The sequence below is a fragment of the Aedes aegypti genome, chromosome 2 (assembly GCF_002204515.2).
Source record: "Aedes aegypti strain LVP_AGWG chromosome 2, AaegL5.0 Primary Assembly, whole genome shotgun sequence".
Classification (NCBI taxonomy): Eukaryota; Metazoa; Arthropoda; class Insecta; order Diptera; family Culicidae; genus Aedes; species Aedes aegypti.
Genome location: NC_035108.1, coordinates 116,456,326 through 116,472,115, shown reverse-complemented (window position 1 = coordinate 116,472,115; position 15,790 = coordinate 116,456,326). Strand labels below are relative to the sequence as shown.

At 36.1% G+C, this 15,790-nt stretch overlaps 1 protein-coding gene across 1 annotated transcript in view; it reads left to right on the top strand.

The window, feature by feature from the left end:
- Window positions 1–15,790, top strand: part of LOC5565543 (ankyrin repeat-containing protein kinase A) — a 540,177-nt gene that overhangs the window by 9,370 nt on the left and 515,017 nt on the right. Inside the window, exon 2 of the mRNA XM_021842078.1 lies at window positions 11,404–11,827. The gene's annotated coding sequence lies outside the window, so the exon portion shown is untranslated. The remainder of the gene's footprint in view (window positions 1–11,403; window positions 11,828–15,790) is intronic.

Sequence of the window (15,790 nt, the reverse complement as noted above, 5' to 3'; positions counted from 1 at the left end):
TTCTTACTGGAACTTAGAGAATCATGGTGCTTCTATATTAATACTTCGAATTGGCAATCGAAGCTCTTAGTTAGTGAATGTGATCATAGGAATCTAAACTGAGGGTAAATTCTATTTCAGTATGGACGTAACACTATACATAAGGAAAAGACGTTGTTTCAAAATTGAATACCAAAGCTCACATAATAAAATAAAGAGAAAGTCTAACCCACATCCCCACAAATAGGTCAACGTCAAACTAGTGCAAAATAGTTCATGGTTACTTCTAGATAACCTTCACAAACCATACTCATCCCACAAAATGTGTAACGCTACTAGTAAATTAGTTCACTGACTGACAATGAAACCATACGCAAATTACTATAGTTATGTTTTCCAATCTACATGCCAGCACAATACCGCATTTCGCTTATCACCCGACAAAATTCCCGCTAATTGGCGTTGGTGGAAAGGTTGTATCTGCACGCAACCCCAAAAAAACAAACGGCCCAAACCAAGGTTCGCACTTCCGCGAATTGTGCGATTCGATCTCCGACAGTCGATCACGTACCGCCATTTGCGCTGGCCGAACAACGAAACGTGCGTAGCGGGCAATCAATGGTCGTGACGTGAGCTCAGGTTGTTACCAGCAGGTGTGCGATACCCGATATAATCGAGGTGTGACAAGCTCGCACTTCTTCGACCATCACCGAAAACGCCACCACCAGTACACGGTGAAAAATAAATTGGTCTAACAAGTGAGAGTTGCATCCGAAACATCTCGGTTAGGGCTTAGACAGCCGTATCGGTAATAGCGCAGCTTTTCAGCAAGACCAAGTTGAGGGTCGTGGGTTCGACTACCATCGGTCGAGGATCTTTTCGTAAAGGAAATTAACTGGACTTCCCAGGGCATAGAGTATCTTCGTACCTGACACACGATGTATGCAAAATTGGTCAATTGGCAAAGCAAGCTCTCAGTTATTAACAGTGGAAATGCTCATAAGAACACTCAGCTGAGGTTCAGTCTCTGTTCCAGCTTGTTCAATTCCCCACACTAAGAGTTTTAAATTCAATTTTCAAACGTTACCAGTTTGACATTGCTATCAGAAATTTTTTTTTGCTGTGTACCTATCGAGAGAGTTGGGGGCTGCATGATGTTTTGCACCTGATGCGCTTTCGGCTGTTGGTTGTGTCACAGTTATGGCTATAGAAGATTTCCAGCGAATGGTTTGTTTTCCGCAGGGGAAAATGAGGTGAGTCGTATGAAAGTTTGTTTGTTTGAGAACACTCACTGGTATGGTCATAGCATTGGGTAAGGTTCATGCAAAATTATGAAGAATGCCCATCATTTAATTGCTGGAAATGCTCATTAGAGCACTTAATGAATAACGTAGGTCATATGTCAAGCGCTTTTTTGTCCATAAATCTAAAAAAACAATCGTCACAAAGAAGTTTTTTTAAAAACTGCCTGAAGCAATAAAACAGTACTTCTCAGTACTACGAAAACAAAAAACGGTACTATTCAGTACTATTTTTTCTACTATTGATCCATTTACGATCCTTGTTTGGACCCGTGCCTTCGATTTTTCGTTGGATCCGCTGGCGAAAGCTAGCGGTGGTAATCCTTCTTGGACACCGTCTTGGGAAAAAACCTCTCGAAGGTCACGTCTTTCTCGTTTATTAACTAAACATGGTATCAACAACTAACAAACGGAAGGGTGAATCTCTGAATTCACTACTTCCTTCCAAAAAAATGGGATTTAAAACTGTCACTAAACGTGGCAAGAATGAAAGGTTTCTCAAGTGACTATAAGTCACCTGAAGAGATCAAAAATGGAATCAATGATTTACTTGGACTTTCCTCAGTTCGAGTAATCATTATGAAAACGAGAAGAGCGTTTAAGTTATTGTTGGGAATATCTGAAAAAAAAAATATACACTGTAAAAAAAATGTTGTAATGTTTTATATTTCGAAAATAAAGCTTAAAAATCAATTTTATCAAAAATCATATTTGTGATTTTTTTAATTTTTTTAGACAAAAAATGAAGTCACAGTGGGTCAAGATGGAGAAATCATGGACAAAAAAGTTATGTTTTTTTTAAAAGGTAAATTTTAAAAAATGGTCATAATAAACTTTTTAAATGTTTTTAAACTCGATTTTATGAAAGTACGCAAAATTTACAACAAAAAAGGTGTACGTGAAAAGCAGGCTAACTTTTACCTTTTTAAAGATACAGCGATTTTAATACCAAACTATGATATAATTTTCAATTTTCGGTCATTTTCGAATGTTTTTCGAAGCTCATAAGCCTAGAAATTTGTTCATTGTCTGAAAGAGCAGATAATTTTTGACTGAAATGTTTGAAAAAATATTGATTTGGTATTTTTTCATGGTATGAGGCGAAATAAAAAATGTGCCCTGTATAAATGATTCATTTATTTGTTTTAACGAAACACAACTTCCACATTCAACATTGTGATATTTTAATATGTAATTATCAAGAAAATATGGAGCAAAATGTTAAAAGTTAAAAAATAACAAAATAACGAATATAAAGCAATCAATACGTGAAATGCATTTATATCGATTTAAGATAATGAAATATTTCCATTCGAAAACATAAGCTTTATGAGCAGAGGAGTAACCTGATGTTTTCTTAAAGTATAGCACGTGGGTATATTTTTGTGGTCGGACAGAAACGTACCTAATAGTTGATTCAAGTACCCATGTTGGTATAAAAAAGAGCTGATGCAGCAAAGAAACAAGCAAGTTATAATCAAGTGAAAAGTAAAAGATAGCTTAGAACAATGAAGTATAAAATGAACACCATCAACATAGGTTGTGTAAATGTGTTTTCAAAAAAGTGTTCAAAGAGTTACCGAAATCTCACGGAAAGTAATATTACCAAATTAGTTGAACTAGGATTTGCAGATGAAAATCAGCTTAAGAAACAATTTAAAATTTGCGATTCGTGTCGTTTACAATTGGCCAAAAGAACAGCATTATCAAGCAGTGATGACTTATCAAGTAGTGAAGAGGAAGATGTTTGCATGAAAGAGGAAACAATAGAAGCATCAGCATCAGCAACTTCAATACAGTCAACGGATTCCAATATGAATATTCCTAGTCAGGAGTCATTGGAAGCAACGTCAGCAACTTCAATAGAATCAACGAACTCCAACTTGAATGTTTCTAGTAAGGAGACATTAGAACTAAAGAAATTTGTACCAAAATAGGACGCTCCATCATTGTACCGTCAAGCTACCATTCACCGTGCATTTAAGAAAAATCTGCACTTAAAAAAATATATATTATTTTTCCAAATCATTCGAAGCAAACTAGAATACCACTATGAAGCGTGAAATTATACCAGAATTTAACGAAAAATTTCAAGTTAGCGATGCATAACAAAAAACTACTCAAAAGCTATGTTTACAAATGTGATGTTAAGGTCGCCTCGTACCGTTCTATGTCATCATTCACCGTGCACGCTGGTGCACCATTTACCGTGCGTATAGTTTTCGTCATGATTCAATTTCGTATCTCGAAGAAACGTTGTTGGTGGAGCAACTATGTTGCTAGTAGTGTGCGCACTCATCTTTAAGGGTATTCAAATCTCATTTTACAACAAAAGCCAAAGAAAGTTGAAAAAAATGGCTAAATCATTATTTTTTCTTAAAATCGTTATAGGAGGTTTGACTGTATTGTCCAAACCATTTCATATTCGCTTAAGAACTAAATATGAAGTAGTTGAATCACGACATAACAATAAATCCAATATTACGCAATAATTTCAAGCCTTTTACACTAATGCACGGTAATGGGAAACATAAATATTGAAAGGGGTCCATTCACCGTGCATTTGTGTTTCCAGTGAAACACAATAAAGAACATAATATGCATAAAATCTCATGGTTCACACGATGAAATACATCTTATTTGAAGTATCTACAGCGAAAACTTGTTGGAATTATTAAAAATTTAATACTCTAACGTTAAAATGAAAAATGTGATTTTTTGGCGTTTCTACTAAGAGTGTTAAAAAATCCTATTATTAAACAGATTTCACGTTATTTTGACTACATAAACTAGGTTTTTCAAAATGCTTTGGGACAAGAACTACTTCATTACAACAGTTTTATCTTATTTTGCTGACAAAAGAAAAAAAATTGAAAGTTTTATGAATATTCTGAAGGAATTTGAATATGTGCACGGTGAATGGAGGCCGCACAGTGACTGGTGACTTAACGGTATAAGAACATGAAATATAATGCTTTCAGAAAAAAATATTCTTTATTTTATCAACTCGAAAAAGATCCGAAAACAACCAAACGTTGTAAATTTTCAGTAAATTTAATTTTAAAATCGCTGTATCTCGGAAACGGTAGCAATTAGCAAAATTTTCTCATGTACCTTTTTTGTTGCAAATTTTGCATACTTTCATAAAATCGGGACGAAAAGCATTCAAAAAGTTTATTTAGACCATATTGAAAAATCAATCTTTAAAAAAATATCATATTTATTTGTCCATGATTTCTCTATCTTGAACCACTGTTCAAAAGACTCCATTTTTTGTCTACTTTAAAATATAAAAAAAAAATTTAAAAAAAAATATCAAAGAAACGATTTTTAGGAAAATGGATTTTTAAACTTTATTTTCGAAATAAAAAAATTACAACATTTTTTTCCAGTGTATATTTTTTCCAGATTGTTCCAACAATAACCCTAAAACTTTGGGAAGACACCAAACCGATCAGACAAATAGTTTCTGAGTTTTATTTTTTTGAAAATTGTTCAGGCTTTTTTTCTTAGGTCCTTCTCAAAAGTAACGCTAGGGTAAAAATGGCGAACCGATGATGCAAATAGGCATTTTTGGGTATAAAGAAAGCATATGCCAAATTTCAGCCAAATAAAAAAATACAAAAGTATTTGTCGACATTCAAATTCAAATGGAACCGCTCAGAACCCAATCTGGGATTGTTCGGGAAAGGCTTTCTCAAAAATATTATTTAGTTCACTTTAACAAAATAGATCTAAATATGTTCGATGTCCGTGTGACGTGGGAACATTTCCAGAAACCTGGTGGAAATTACCAGAACCCCACCCAGTGCCGGCGGTGCCAAAAGTGGAGTCATGGAACAAAAAAATGCCGCATGGATGCTAAATGCATGATTTGCGGAAGTTCTTCTCACGTCAAGGTCGTCTGTCCAATGAAGGAAGATACCACCAAGTTTCCATGCTCGAATTGCGGGGACAATCATGAGTCAAATTTTTGGGCTTGCCATTCGCGTAGGCGAGTCGTCGAGGCTCGTGCCAGGCAGATAAAAGTTAATATCCGTTACGATAACAATCGTTTCCGGAATTTCCCTGGTAGAGTTTCGAACAATGCTCATTTTTCAGTTAACGATCGCTTGATCATGAATCATACCCATCAGGAAGATCATAATCATGCTCATTCTCAAACTAATTTTAATCCGTCGGGTACCCGTTCGAATCTTTTAATTTCGAATGTTTCTACCCAAGGAAAATCCTTTGCCGATATCGTAGCAGGTTATTTGAACTCCTCCCCTATTCGTACTATGAGTACCCATTCTAATTGCTTGAAATCAAATGGACAAAACCCTGCCACCACAGGAAACTTCTACTCCGCCTCTTCGTCTACTGAAAATTCTAACGGAAAATTATCAGTTAATGTACCCACTTCAAGAGCAGTGTTGATGGACTCTCACTCAAAATTTCAATCAATACGCTCTCCCGTGAGAGCAAACTCATTAGAGATCAGCTTCGCAAATCTCACGCTTGAGATTTTGATGCAAAATCAACTCAATCAACTCAAACCGTAAAAAATGATTCAGTCGCAAAACCCGGAAACCCGAATGTTGTTGTTGACGTTGGAAATGATTAACATAATTTTACCAGACTAACAAGAAATTATTGCCGTAAACTGAAATACGAGACAATGAGTTAAAAAGGTGAGCCAACTCATCCATGATTTTTTGACTGCTGAGTTGCATGATTGATAACTCACGCATGAAAAATCTCAAGCGTGAGTTGTGAGAAATTGAGTTTTTCACAACACTGTTCAAGAGATATGTCTGCCTCTTATTTTAATTTTCTAACTGAACAATTGAATCTAATGATTGATGTAATGTTCAAAGTCACCACTACGACTGAAGCAGTCCAAGTCGATGTAAAATTTACTAATCAAATTGTTATTGGATTACGTTTTTCTAATGGATCCAAATAATAATTTAAATATTTTTTATTGGATTGCTCGTTCTCTGAAAGGTAAAGAGGACGAGCTGTTTAATTTTCTTACAACCAATAACGTGCATATAGCAGTTATTACTGAAACGTATTTGAAACCTGGATCGCAACTCAAAAAAGATCCTAACGTTTTCGTTTATCGTAATGATCGACTTGATGGGGCATGTGGGGGAGTTGCAATCATCATTTATAGGCGTATAGAACATCAACTGTTTTCGTCATTTGAAACTCAAGTTTTTGAAACTTTAGATGTTTCTGTTGAAACACAGTTTGGTAAATATACTTTTATATCTGCCTATTTGCCTTTTCAATACTCTGGACAGCAAGTTAATTTGCTCCAAAATGACTTGCGAAAATTGACTCGCAATAAGTAAAAAAAATTGTCATTGATGACTTTAATGCCAAACATCGGATATTCCATTCTCAAAGTAATTCCAACGGCAGAATTTTATTTGATGAGTGCTCTTCAGGATATTTCTCAATTCAATACCCTGATAGCCCTACATGTTGAATCTATGACAAAAGGTCGAAAGACAAAAGGTCGAAAGGACAAAAGGTCGAAAGACAAAAGGTCGAAAGAACAAAAGGTCGAAGAACAAAAAAAAGGGACAAAAGGTCGAAAATCTTTCTTCAAAGAAGGAAAAATATCCCACCATGCAAATCGTTTTCGACCTTTTGTCCTTTCGACCTTTTGTCTTTCGACCTTTTGTCCTTTCGACCTTTTGTCTTTCGACCTTTTGTCCATAAACCCATTTCTTTAGAAACTAAACTTGATATTGACAATGCTCTAGAAGCTTTAACAAAGTCTATTGTTGAAGTCAGGAGCATTGTAATTCCAAAATGTGAAGTAATATTTGAATCCGTGATTATAGACGATGATCTTAAACTCTTGATCCGTCTTAAAAACGTGAGGAGAAGGCAATTTCAACGCATTCGCGATCCTGCTATGAAAATTATATGGTAGGATTTGCAGAAAGAAATCAAGAAACGTTTTGCACAATTAAGAAACAAATATTTTGAAAATAAGTTTTCTCAATTGGACCCTGGCTCAAAGCCCTTTAGGAAATTATCTAAAATTTTGAAAAAATCTCAGAAGCCAATACCGGCATTGAAAGAGGAAAACAAATTATTACTAACTAATTGCGAAAAAGCTCAAAAACTTGCTATGCAGTTTGAAAGCGAGCACAATTTTAATTTAGGACTTACTAGTCCAATTGAAAATCAAAAGAACTTTTTCGAAAAGGCCTGTGAGATTGATTTGGAAGAAGTGAGAACTATTAGAGTGAAGTGGAGCAAAAGTTCGAGTGGGGCAAGAGTTTCTTTTCAAAATTTCTAGCTCATTTCAAAACACGTCTTATAAATATCATGGTGGTTCGAATGCTATTCAAGTAAGAGACTTTCACTCCAAATATCATAAAAATCGATTGATATTTGGAAAAGTTATGGCTTCGACGTGAATATTGTATGTATTGGTCAAACTTTCGTTGCATGGAACCAATTGAAGATACAATCTTTTTCAATATTTTATGTAAGGGCGTTTCTAGGCCTATCATGAGGTTGCTTTGAGGTGTATTCGTTTTTGCATAAATGCTTGCAATCAATTTTTGGCCCATAGTGGGGCAAAAGTTCGAATCAGCGGGGCAAAAGTTCGACCCATGTATAAACTCACGGAAAAAAATTGCAAATTGCCTAAAATCCACATATGAATGGCGATGATGAAATTTTCTACATCCTCATCAAGAAATTTCCAGAAAGTAGCTAATCGTTCTAGGTTGATATTTTTAACAAAGTTTAAGGTTTGCATATTTTTTTTAACAAATAGAAAAAATGCTTAGGTTGTACCTATTTTAAAACCAGACAAAAATCCTGCAGAAGCTTCTAGCTATCGTCCAACCAGTTTGCTTTCCTCCATCAGTAATTTTTTTGAAAAGGTCATTTTGAACAGAAGGATGTTCCACATCAACGAAAATTCAATTTTTGCCAATGAACAATTCGAGTTCCGCCATTGACATTCGACCACTTTTACGTGTAACAAATTTGATCCGTTCCATCAAATCTGAAGGCTATTCTACTGGTCTTGCTCTTCTAGACATAGAAAAAGCATTCGACAGTGTATGGCGTGAATGTCTGACTGTAAAATAAAAAAAAAATGGTTTTCCAACATACATTGTTGGAATAATCCAATGTTGTCTGTCAAATTGTACACTTAAGGTTAATTATCAGAACTCCAAGTCTAAAAAACTTCCTGTAAGAATCGGTGTTCCTCCAGGCAGCATATTGAGACTTATATTACACAATATTTTCACGTCTGACTTACCTGAGTTACCTCGGGAGTGTCAAAAATCTTTATTTCCGGACCTCTCCTCTAAAGGACGAAGCCTGCGCGTCATCTGTAGTAGATTTCTAAAAAGTTTGGATATATTTTCTTCATACTTGAAGAAATGGAAACTTCTAAACTGCAAATGAGATGTAAATTGTTAACGAAATGTTAATAATAGCTTAACTTAGTTTTACCAAATTAGGATGATTATGTTCCTCAATACAGAACACTTAAATATAAAAAATATTGTTGAGGAGTATAAGAGGAATAAAAAAAAAGATAAATAAAACACTTCAACTCTCCCCTTCAGAAACCGACAGGGAAACGTCATTGGTGCGCCTAATTAATCCCAGCACTGCTCATTGGCAATTGGCGGCGATCAGTCAGTCGGTCATATTTTTTAGCAATAAACCGATGACCGCAGCTCAAACTGTGTCAGTTTTTGATTTTTTACGCACTGTCCCCTCGCGCTCTCCGAGGGGCCCAAGCTAAGTATACGTTTCACCTGCACTGCCTCGTGGAAGATACCCCCCATTGGCTGCCAAAGCTCGCTGCACACATAACCGTCACAGGTGACTTGGTCGTGGTCTGCCGGCAAGTGGTTTCAAGCTGAGGTCCAATTTATGCCAGCAAAAGCCTAATGAATGACGATGACGACCGGTGGACAAGTGTCGGCGACCTGCCACTATGGGCGAGCTGGTGGCCAAATATCGACGAAATTACTTGTTCTGATCGGTTTTTCTTGTTCGTCATTCCATAGTTAATATATTTTTTAGGGTATTCCTGGCATAACCAAAATTTTTTTTTGTAGTTTTGTTGATACAATATATTATCCTCTAATAACAGCTATCAATGAATTTAAAGAACATTTTAATATCGCGAAATGATTCATACTATAATAAATAAATTAGTTCTAACAATTATAATGGTTTTCGCAGTGGTATGGCCTTAATGCATCATTAATAACAAAACCCATTGTTTCACTATATAGACCCTACAAAAAAAGTTTATTTTTTAAATAAAACATCACATTTGTATCACAAAACCAATAAATATGACAAAAAAGGCAAAAATATCACTGACTGTTTTGCCCATAGTGCCTGAAACTCTTGCTCGAGATGCTGACGATGATTTTTTTTTTGCTGTTCGAGTTATGTGAGGGACGACGGTCACCACAATCGGTTGAGCTGGGTTGGCTAAAAAATTGGAAAGGTTGTCGAATTAAACACATTACATTATTTGCGCGATGTTTGAGACGGAACGAGCGTTGGACGGAAGGTGCAATCTAGGCAAATCAAGTGGCAGACCTTCAGCTGCTGGGGTGACATTTTAGGTTCGTCGCCTTGTGGTGATGGTGGTGGTGACTTTTTCTTGCGATTGTGCATGATTGAACGTAGGTAAATGTGATTGGGTTGGCTTCTTGATGCGTTATGCATTTTGGCAGGGTTATGAGACTTTGACCATTTAAGTGAATGCGAAATTCGATTGGGCCAAATAGGAGAACGGATCGAATTTCCGTCGATTGGGATGTTTTCTTTTTCGAATTAATGTTTGCACTTTGTTCGTGGTTGGTAGTGATGATGTGACTGATTTCAGAAAACAGTGATACGATAAAAACGGGAATTGAAAACAAAATATTTTGAAAACTTTGTTTGCTGCTTAAAATTCTGAGTTCAATTTGTTGCAAGTTGTTCATTGCTTATATCGAGGTGATCGATTCCTAATTTGGAAAACTTTATTAAGTTTTTGTTAACATTTTACATTAAATTTGCCGTAGCAGCTCAAAATTTTTACAGGTGAGTTGAATTCACCTGCTCATAAGAGACAATAACGCTTCCAATTAACTTAACATAGCTGAAATAGTTTTGTAATTTCTTTTAGTAGATCCTACCATATGATTATCATAGCAAGATCGCTAGTGCGTTGAAATGCCCTTCTCCTTACGTTTTTAAGACGGATCAAGTGTTTAAGATCATCCTTTATAATCACGGATTTGAATTTGACTTCACATTTTCATATTGCTTTGCTCCTTGTTAAAACCATGGAATTTGTTAAAGAATCGAGAGCATTGTCAATATCGAGTTTTGTCTACAAAGAAATGTTAATGTCAAGATTAACATCGATATATGTATTCCAGTCGACTAGAAAATAATTGAAAGTGGAGCTGATAGGATTGAGAATCGCTTCATGGAATATTTGAGATGTAACAGGGACATGATCAGAATCAAAATCAGCGTAAGTAACCAGTGAGCTACAAAGGTGACTAGAGGCAGTTAAGTCCAAATCAATCGTAGAAGGGTTTCTGGAAGTGGAAAAACAGGTAGGGTTATCAGGGTATTGAATTGAGAAATATCCTGAAGAGCACTCATCAAATAAAATTCTGCCGTTGGAATTACTTTGAGAATTATTCCATGACCGATGTTTGGCATTAAAGTCATCAATGACAAAAATTTTTGACTTATTTGGAGTCAATTTTTGCAAGTCAGTTTGGAGCAAATTGACTTGCTGTCCAGAGCATTGGAAGGCAAATAGGCAGCTATGAAAGTATATACCAAGCTGTGTTTCAACAAAAACACCAAAAGTTTCAAAAATATTGGTTTTAATTAACGAAAAAAGTTGATGTTTTATACGCCTATGATGATTGTAACAAGTTGGGATTGTTATTAGCTGTTGTAAAATTAAACTGCTCTAAAGACAGCTATAGATAGAACATTGTTTAAAATTTACCTGATATCAAAAATAAAAAAAAAACCTAAATTGTTTTGTTGAATCCAGTTCCCGATCGAAATAATTGAATAAATTCAGTAACCTTCTACTATTTCCTCTTTTTTCCAGCACCGCAAAAAACACCAACATCAACTGCCCCGACATCGAATTCACTTTGCGCAAAGCCCAAAAAAATAAATAAAGAATCTCAACCTTCACAAACTGCATCGCTGCATGATAACACCGTCGAATGCATCGCCGTGTATGCAATTTTGAATTACGACGACGACGACGACTTGTCCCGTGTTTGGAGTTTGGTCAGCCAGGCAGCCAGCCTTCCGAAAAGCTTCCACCTTCGGGACACGAAGGTTGGAAAAAGTTGCAAAACCGGAGCTGCTGAAAAATTTCTTTAACCGGAGAAAACAACAAACACATATCTACGAAAGAAGAACCCGGAGCGGTAGCACCATCATCAGTTTCAGCGCTTTTCATGTTGCATAGCGCATGGATATATGTGAAATCGGTCCGAGAGCAGCAGTTTCGAGTCCAAGAGGTGAGGAAGAAATCCAGTTTAGATTTTAAGCCTTGCAAGCATGGACGTAGCCAGAAGGCTTCTACTAGAAATTGTTCCTTGAATTCCTCCAAGGATTATTCCATGAAGAACTTTGTATTTTCTAGTCAGACATACCTCCAGGTATTTCTTTAGAAGCCCTCTAAGAATACTTCCAGAAGAGTTTCCATTTTCTTAATTTACGGAAGGGATTTTCAAGATTAGTGCAAAAAATCATATAAAAACCCTTTTGGAACCCTTTTTGGATTTAAAAGCTGTTGAGATTATTTAATTTTCATTTTTTTTTGTTTTATAATTGTAAAAAGGTAATATACGGTTTCGGTATTGCTTGACTATTATCGGCAACCGAATTACAAACGCCAAATACCATGCCCAAAGAGTTATGGATCACTTTGGCGTTCAACATCGGATAACTCGCTCAAAACATAAACTTTGACGTAAAACATTCAACCCAACGAATTCAAAATTTCTCGACCACAACAACAAATTTCGGCGATGGCCAAAATTTGACTAAATCTTAAATTCAGTAACGTCAATAAATTAATCGCACCCGTTTATGATAAAAAAAAATAAAATAAAAAACTAAAGCGAGATTGGATCCAAGAACCTTCTGATTGAGAGTCCCGTATCATACCACACTAATACTTAATCATGTAGAAATGCAGGTGATCGAAACGAATGACATGATGCAATGCAACCCGTCTAGTGTTGTCAGTCTGGATGTTACGCTTATAAAGAATCATGATTATGACTCCAGGAACCATGATGTGTGATCCTGATATTATGAAATAACCAATTTATGAATTTCATGATTTGTAAATCATGATATGGGGATCAGATTTTTTCCAGTGTATATAATTCTGCAGCAGGAATCTTTTATGTGTTTTGAAATTTGCCTGCATGCCTGTCAATTTGTTTTCATTTTGTTTCACCGATAACTCAGTAAAATAGTAATTACTGAACAATCAGTAGTTGCTTTTACTTACTTTTAGTCCTGATCGGTAATGTTTCAACATTCAGATAAGTGTGATTAGTATAACTACCGAGATTCAGCAAAACGTAAAAAAAAAGCTGAACTTCTATGCTTTTAAGCTGGAAAGCTGACATTTTGATATTTTCCATGCTTTACAATTTGGGCCCTGTAAAAAAATGTCCGCGATAAATTTTGGACTTTTTTTTTCAGTGTAGGTTTTGAATTATTTCACGGATCGCTGAAACGTTTCACTTATAAGACAGCTGAAACTCTCCACTTTATTTCGTAGTGCAACTATAGTCACTCTATTCTATATGTTTAATTTAAATCTCAGTTTTCTGTGTGAAATGTGATTCCCAAAGCTGGGAAGTCAAAATCATACGTACAAAAAATGAAGTAGAGACAAGGACTGAAGACGTACAAAACGAAAAAGGTGTCCAACCCTGATGACAAGCCAAATTTCACTGCAAAAATTCGTGCTAAGGAGCTTTACACAGAGTTTTGCAAAAAAAATTCTTGAATCATAATGGACGACGGAGCATACGTTGTTGAAGACTTCAAACAACTTCCGTGTCTTGCTTTTTATATCGCAATGGAAAATAACGCTGTTGCTGAGCATTTTCGTTACTCATTTTCGGTGCCCAAATTTCCTAAAAACTATGTAGCTATGGTCGAAAATCTGAAAAAAATGTCTTTATCAGCACTATCAATAAGAGTGTGTACGAGAAAGAATGTCTGCAAAAGCGGTTGCAAACGTTTATAAGACTCTCTAGCTGTGTATTGGCCTGATTTGGTCTCTTGTCACTATGTGAAATCCGTCCTGGAAAAGTATAAGGTACAAGAGGTCAATTACGTCCCAAAAACAGCCAATCCACCAAATGGAGAAGTACTGGGCTATAGTTAAGCGGAAATTATTCGAAACTGAGAAAAAAAGCAAATGGAATCGATGATTTTAAGAGAAGATGGGGAAACGGCACCAAGGTCGTATCTGAGGATACCGTACGGAATCTGATGGCGGGTGAACCACAAACAGTTCGATAATTTTACAGAAAGAAAGATGAACATTATTATTATGATATAACTCTATTATTCTGCAATAAACGATTATTTTTGTTGTTGAATTATGAGTAAATATTTTGCTTTCATTATTTTGGTGTCCATTCATTTCATTTATTTAGTTAGCATCTAAACAGATAACACTTAATCAACAATTTCACGCCACAATACTCGGTTCGTGGCCGTATCTCTCCATCCTCGGTTCTGTCCCATGCTCGCTTAATCAATACGCACTTGATCCGCCCACTTAGCTGGCTGCGCTCCACGTCTTCTTGTACCAACCGGATCCAACGCGAACACCATCTTTGCAGGGTTGATGTTCGGCATTCTTGCAACATGCCCTGCCCATCGTATCCTTCCAGCTTTGGCCACCTTCTGGATACTGGGTTCGCCGTAGAGTTGGGCGAGCTCGTGGTTCATCCTTCGCCGCCACACGCTGTACTCCTGCACGCCACCGAAGATCGTCCTTAGCACTCGGCGTTCGAAAACCTCAAGAGCTTGCAAGTCCTCCTCGAGCATAGTCCACGTCTCATGCCCGTATAGGACTATTTCACATGAGTTATGCAAACGATACCTAAGTAACCACAAGCATTATCCCATTGCACTTATTTGACCGAAAGCCAACATTGTTTGCTTACGCATACATCTTTGCACTTATTCAATAACTGTCAAGCAATGATACACTTATTCGGCATCATAAATGTTTTGTAGCATTACTGTAATTCAACAATGTCCTCTGCATTTTGAGTGGATATAATGCTATTTTATCCAGCAAGGTTGCATTGTCTTATAAAATCCTCCATTTCACCAATTGTGCAAGTTATTGCTTGAATATGTAAAGAACTGAAAGAAATGGAAATGTATTCCTTCTAATATGATATGCTTTGAATACAATTTCAATTTCTGAATAAATAGCACAGACTCTTTCCCTTACGTTCAATATTTTACAGATATTTTTTGTACCTTCAAATTCGTGATATTTTTGATTATGTTATTTTCTTGAAAGACACGACATGAGCTCTTTTAGGCTCAAAACACTCTGACACGGTGACAAAATATTGTTAATTACAACATCTAGAAGAAGCTAGAAAATTAGGAGACCGATTCAACCACCAATTTGCCAAATTGGTTGAAAAGCCATTAATGCGACGTAGGGTTTGGTGTTTGCATTGGTTGGACAAACTCCAGAACGTGCTGTTTGAATTTTCAATTCATTAGGTGCATCGATGAAATCACTGATCAGTTCTAGGATCAATTCAAATCTAAAATATGTTGTAACACAACGCAAACAAAACTGATGCCACACTCAATGCTTCGATTAAGAGATGCTTTTATTTGCTGATATCAGAAGAGTGGCTATAGCATTGAGTACTAATGCGTCTGGGATCCAGCACATCATCTCCTCATTTCAGGTTCGAGTCCAGAGAGAGAGAGAGAGACAATGGGCCGTATGAATAAAATGTAGAAAAGTTGAGTTTATTACATTCTCGGTAGTAAACGCTATATGTGGAACACGAGTGGAACATGGTTGTGTCATTTTCCTTTCTACACCTTTCGAACATACTACAAACAACGCATTGCTATGAATAAAGGTAGCATTTACTACAAAGCTACTGGTAGTTAGCTTCAGAGGTTGCTACACATGCTTTGAGATTGCGAAATTGAATGGAATAATTTACTTTTGAGTAAAAATCATGGGAAAACGATATGAGTTTTGATATTTCGGAAGGTATTTTGAGTTTTGCAAAGGAATTCTGAGGTTACGAAAACTTTTGCTCCGCCAATTCTGAGATTCCGGTAAGATTACCGGCAGTAGCAATTTGTAATATCCGTGTGAATTCTGGCATTACGATAATTATGTTATTTTCTAGGAATTTTAGGAATTTTACGTGTAAATTCTGACATCTCAGATTTTC